The following is a 5,593-nucleotide window of genomic DNA, read 5'->3' as shown; positions in this document are numbered from 1 at the left end:
CAAGCAAAAAACTCACCATGGTTCCTTTTAGAGCAGGAAAATTTTTTCAGCTCTCTGCAATACAATTCTTGGCTGCTAAAAACGGCGAGTCCTCACGGCCAATGACGACCTAGAACTCACGAGTCAGAGCCATATAGCCTGGGGGCGGACCAAACAGAAAACACATCTTCCAACAGCTCCTGTATTGTTGAGCGCTGATTCGTTGACGAGTAAACATGTCTGCTGCAGCGTTGCCTAGTGATGGCCGCATGGAAAGCACCCCGTCCTCTGTTGATGCGTCCGTACCTGATGCCGCGGATACATGTTCATCGTGCCGCTGCCTAGCAATGACCGTCTCGACTTGTTCCACTGTTCCGACTTTCGCCTTCATGTCATATTTTATGGCAACACAAAATGATGTGGTATATTTGGTTCCGGCAGAGGATATATGAACTTCACCTCATAATGCGCCATTCTGTCTGATAACTGCCGCACCGGTCCTGGAACTTCAAGGCATCATAAACCATCATAACCTGACTAGGCATCTCTGCGGACAAAAAGTTCTTTCAGTTCAACGACGTATTCCGTATGTAGCTTCTACAGACCATCGTTTATTGCTTTGGCCGAGCCATTGCCAATATTCTGGATATCTTTATCATAATCATTTCTTGAAATATTTCTCTGCGTTTAAACTACGTACTAAAACTTAAACGAAACACAGCTTTAATAAATTAACATGGAAGCAAAACTACTATCTGTTCTACTTTCGCTAATTTTCCGTAAATTTCACGTCCCAGTGATTCCATGCCATGGTGGTAACGGTGGTAACCGTGGAAACGGCGAAGCAATCATCTTTGCATGTGACAACTACAGCTGAAATGGTTGCATTTGTAGAATGTAGCGAGAACACAGGAGGTAGAAGTTTGACCTAAATTTATGTGTTGTATGCTTGCTTAAGGGAAGAATTTTAATATATTTATAGCGTTAGGAATAGAATATTAAGTTTTGTTATTTGTCCTCCACTGTACGTAATACGAACACCAGAAAGGTGAATTAAAAAGAAACCAGGGTATGGAGGTTAGAGATGCTCATTTTTTCTTTCAGGAAAATGTTTTGAAGATAAAAGCAAGCAACGTGTTATGCCCCATGCAGCGACAGCACATGCATGTACGACTTTCAAAATCAGTGAATCTTCAGTTCGAATCAAACTGAAGGAATTTTAAATATGCAGTTCACCTTGTACCAGGTGTCAGTATTTCTGTACCCATATATTTACTGTATTGTATGAGGTATATTCCCTCAAAGTTTTCACTCCTTGTATGCATGGGAAGAAACGTTTGTGGATTGAAGGGCATGAATGTTTTCATTCACATTACCAGGGAAGTACAAGAGATTTGACAGGTCATTAAACAGACTCTACGAGCTAGCTAGTGAGGAGTGATTATCTTTGTCAGAATAAAAAATGTAATCGTCAGGTGGATATAAAATATCACTATAATAGGCAGGATCTAACGTGAAATATCCTGTGTATATAGAGAGCCACCACAGCCGGTTTTGGACTTTTCCTATGCAAGGAAGGATAAACTGTTGCCATAAGTCTAAACCAGACTTTGTTATCTGTGATGACAAATAATGATTTTCTGACAGAAAGTTACCACAGACAGTGTCTCAACTAACTACTAACATTGTTCAATCTTATATCAGTAGCTGATTTCCCCACAATAATTTAAAATTACTTCACTACTGCCACTGATAATATTATATAAACCCCAGGAAAGATAGTATTTATACAGATACAGTGACAGATTATCTGATCATAATACTAAACTTTTAGTTATTAAAAATATTGGATTGATTTTATATTATAATTGTGAGAATCTAACCAGACTTATGAACAATGGCATTGCTAAAGCATGTAGAACATATGTAAGTAATGTAACCTGGGAATAAGTAGTAAGTATTAGGTAGGCATTATGTAGGTTCAGAATTTTTCACCAAAGCAGATAATAGGGTGTTCAAAAATAATAATTAGTTAGCCAAAGGGTTCAAACCCTGTTGTAAACATAAATTAGATGTGTACCTATATAGCTGCACTAGTAACAACAAAACAGTGAAAATTCACTACCACATATATGGAAAAGTTTTAACTGATGTCATTGAAGAAGCAAATAATATGCATTAAAATACAGAATTATTATAAAAAAATAAAATCAGTCTAGAAAAATGGTAAATACTGTACATAAGAAGAGAGAATGTTAGTAAGCTAAAATTTTGGATACTGACTCCATATTAAATGTCTCCAAGACAGCTTGAATTGACAAGTTTGGCAAGAATGACAGATTTTAATAAAGAACTGTGAAACAATTTTAGGACAAAGTTTCCAAAGCACTTTCAAGATATCCACTCGTTGACAGTAAAATCTGGAACATGGATGAAATGGGAAGAACAATGGTAGCGAAACCGAATAAAAATGTAGCTGGAAGGGGGGTTAAAGGGTAGAAACCATGACCAGTGCAGAGTAAGGAGAACTAATAACTGTTGTAGTGGCAGTTATCACCTAGGTCAAGTTCTCCCCCCCTCCACCATGTTAGTACTTAAAAGACATCATTTTTTATATAATTTCGAATGAGACAGTCTAGCAGGTTGTATTGGAGCCGTCACAGGATCTGGTTGAATTAATGAAGAATCCTTTGTCCAGTACATTAAATATTTCATTCACCATACTAAACCTACCAAAGATGATCCTGTGTTGCTCTTCCTTGACAACCATTCATCCCATCTGAGCCACCAGGCACTTGATTTATGCAAAGTAAATGGTGTTATCCTTCTGTCTTTCCCATCACATGGCTCCCACTCCCACTGTGTTCCTCTCCTCCAGAACATTTCAGTATGTAGCACCCCATATATGAACAAGGAACCCAGAAACTGCTCAATTTCACTGGGGGTAACATTCACTGCTTTATATGGGTCTCTTTCCACTTGTTGTTGTTGTTGTTATTGGAGAGGGTGGGTTTCCCCATGCACTTAGACCAAATATTGGTCCACTGTGCGTCCCCCTGTGATATTCTACCAGTCCCTATACCCTACCGGTACTGGTGCGTGCCATCAGTCCCGACTCAGCCAGCGAGTTCGGCCTCTACTGGCCCAGCGGTATCTCGATGCTTCCCCCATCTACCAGAGGCGTTAGAGACTACTTTTGGGCGGGAAATGTCCTGAATTTGGCTCAGAGATCCCCTTGGGACATGAGGTTCTTTTACGTGCCGTAAAGCTACGACACGGGACCCACGGCTTAAAGTCCCTCCCGGAGGACTTGTTCCCTGAATTTTTCCGCCCTTAAAAATTCCACTTACTTTGTTTGTTAAGAATTGTAATCATTTCATTGGCAGTCATTACACAATGGACTTCTTTTCAGGATGACGAATAGTGTGTGTCCCAGCTCTTCTTCCATGAACTGCATTCTACTCAGCAACATTATGCACCTGTGAGTCATCTTCATAAGGCATAACGCAGTTTCTTGTCTGCTCATTATCCCTTCGTAAACTAGGAAGATAAATCCATCTGTGGCCCTAGAATGGCGTCAGTACTGGCCACAGTCTAAATGCCACTCCCATCAATATCTGTTTCTAGAATGACGATATTTTGTTTGGGCTACTCGAAGATTTTCCCTCCAGCATCATTGTAAGAGGCCAGTTCAGAATTTTCAGAATCATATTATGATATTTCTTTTACATGTAATATTGCCTGTTTTCTTCCATAAGATGAGATGTGATACAAATACAAATTAGTACAATACCCTGTTAATACTTACAACATGGAAACCATGCGTTAATAGCACATCAGTGTGATATGAGGGTTAAGCGCCTTGCTCATCGTCTCTTGATAACGCTGGAAGAAAAAAACTGCACAAAACACGTCCTTCATATTAACCACAATCTCTGAAACAAACTGGATGTTATTGCACTTCGGAAGCTACAGACAGCCGCTCACAAATTATGCTGTTCTATTGTAGTATGTTTATCAATAAAAACGGGAAAGAGAATTGTCACAAAGGTTCCGTAGAATTAGCACTCAAGATCTTTGAATTCAATCCCACGGATATATCCAGAGAGCCAACACGATTTTGTACATGCTGCAACTGGTCACTGCACCAATCCTCCACTCTAATTATAACTGCCTTCTGAAAGGACTAATGATGGGAAGCCTCAAGACTACCTGACAGCCATTTTGTAACTCCTAGGGCACAGTGGTTTATAGAGAAGCGGAAGTTGACTGTAGTACACGATACGTACATAGTGGATTTTACCTCGAAGTTGCAGAGGGTTAAAAGAGATTTGGGGTACTGTTTACATCAAACAGTTCCATGTGATTTCCCTTAATCCATTAAAGTACTTCTATTAAAGAAAATCATACGAAACTTGATGTATTCATGACCTATTACTTTTCACTGTGATTCCGTAGTGCTATTAATATTTTTTGGGTGATAGCACCTTGTGTAAGTCTTAGAACTTGAAGACGAAGGCAGTATGTTTTTCCGAAACACTGGCAACGCAGACCATTTCCGTAGTGGCATCACCTCAAAACGGGATCAACACAACCTGCATTGTTACAACGCCAGAAATTCAGCCATTCCCAAGCCATTCTGCAGTCGGATGTCATCAATTGCAATTGTGGCTGTGATGATTTGACATGCCCACAAGTTTGATGATTCAGAAAATACACGGAGAACTATACATACTTTGTTACAGTCAGTGTCCATCTACCACATATTTCTGGTACACACACACAGGCACAGCCAAGATTATTTCCAGGAAAGGAAGCCATTTCGTCAAAGAAGGAAACAAGAATATTCTCTTACAACTCCGTGTTCAAACCATTTAAAACTGTTGTACTCATCACCTTAGTCTCTAATTACCTTTAATTTTAATGTTAATATTTGATATATATCTGTCTCTTTTAGATTTTGTCACTTTTTCAAGAATCCATAAGGGGAGATATATGAATTTGCAACTCCCCAAGCCAAAAAAAAGGGGTTGGGGGGGGAGATAACCGACGGATTCGTTTCAATGCCAGGCACTGTATATTCTGACGCTGATGGTTTTCTTCAGTTCCTCCACGTAAACACCTTAACATGAAAAGATCCTCTTATCTCACTGTACATAACTGACCTCTCGTGTTACTCAGCACGCCTAGCACTAATTAACCTCAGACCCAATGTCACTGAACAACCTACGAGCCCGTACCAAACCTACAAACAGTCCACACACACACTTTCTCTCTCTCTCTCTCTCTTTATAATCCCCGGTAGTAACAGAGTCAAATGGCAAAGTAACCCTCTAGACAGTATGAATGGGCCGTTCTCAGTGCGATGGTATAATGGACGTTGTCGGAATTGTAACCAGCCTGTCCGGTCCATAACCAGTCACTTCAGTCACAGAGGTATCGCGACTCGTCACGTTCACTTCAATTTTGGAATGTGACCACAATCTTTTGGAACACGATTCTGAAAATGGCGAGATATTAACCTCTAAAATGCGTTTTCTAGAAGAATTCTGCACCACAATATGTATTTTACAACTGTTTCGTTCCTTTCTTTGTCTGCAAATGCAGGCACCAA

The 5,593-nt window shown here is 39.9% G+C and overlaps 1 long non-coding RNA gene across 1 annotated transcript; it reads left to right on the top strand.

Annotated features, from left to right (window-relative positions):
• The first annotated feature begins 482 nt into the window (after positions 1–482).
• Positions 483–3,791, top strand: LOC111865091. The gene is made up of 3 exons (XR_002842922.2): positions 483–894; positions 1,084–1,227; positions 3,392–3,791. It is a non-coding gene; the product is annotated as an uncharacterized LOC111865091 (long non-coding RNA).
• Positions 3,792–5,593: the final 1,802 nt, after the last annotated feature.

The sequence above is a fragment of the Cryptotermes secundus genome, unplaced genomic scaffold (genome assembly GCF_002891405.2).
Source record: "Cryptotermes secundus unplaced genomic scaffold, Csec_1.0 scaffold4354, whole genome shotgun sequence".
In the NCBI taxonomy this organism is placed as follows: domain Eukaryota; kingdom Metazoa; phylum Arthropoda; class Insecta; order Blattodea; family Kalotermitidae; genus Cryptotermes; species Cryptotermes secundus.
The sequence above is the reverse complement of the archived record's forward strand: the minus strand, read 5'-3'. Positions and strand labels throughout refer to the sequence as shown.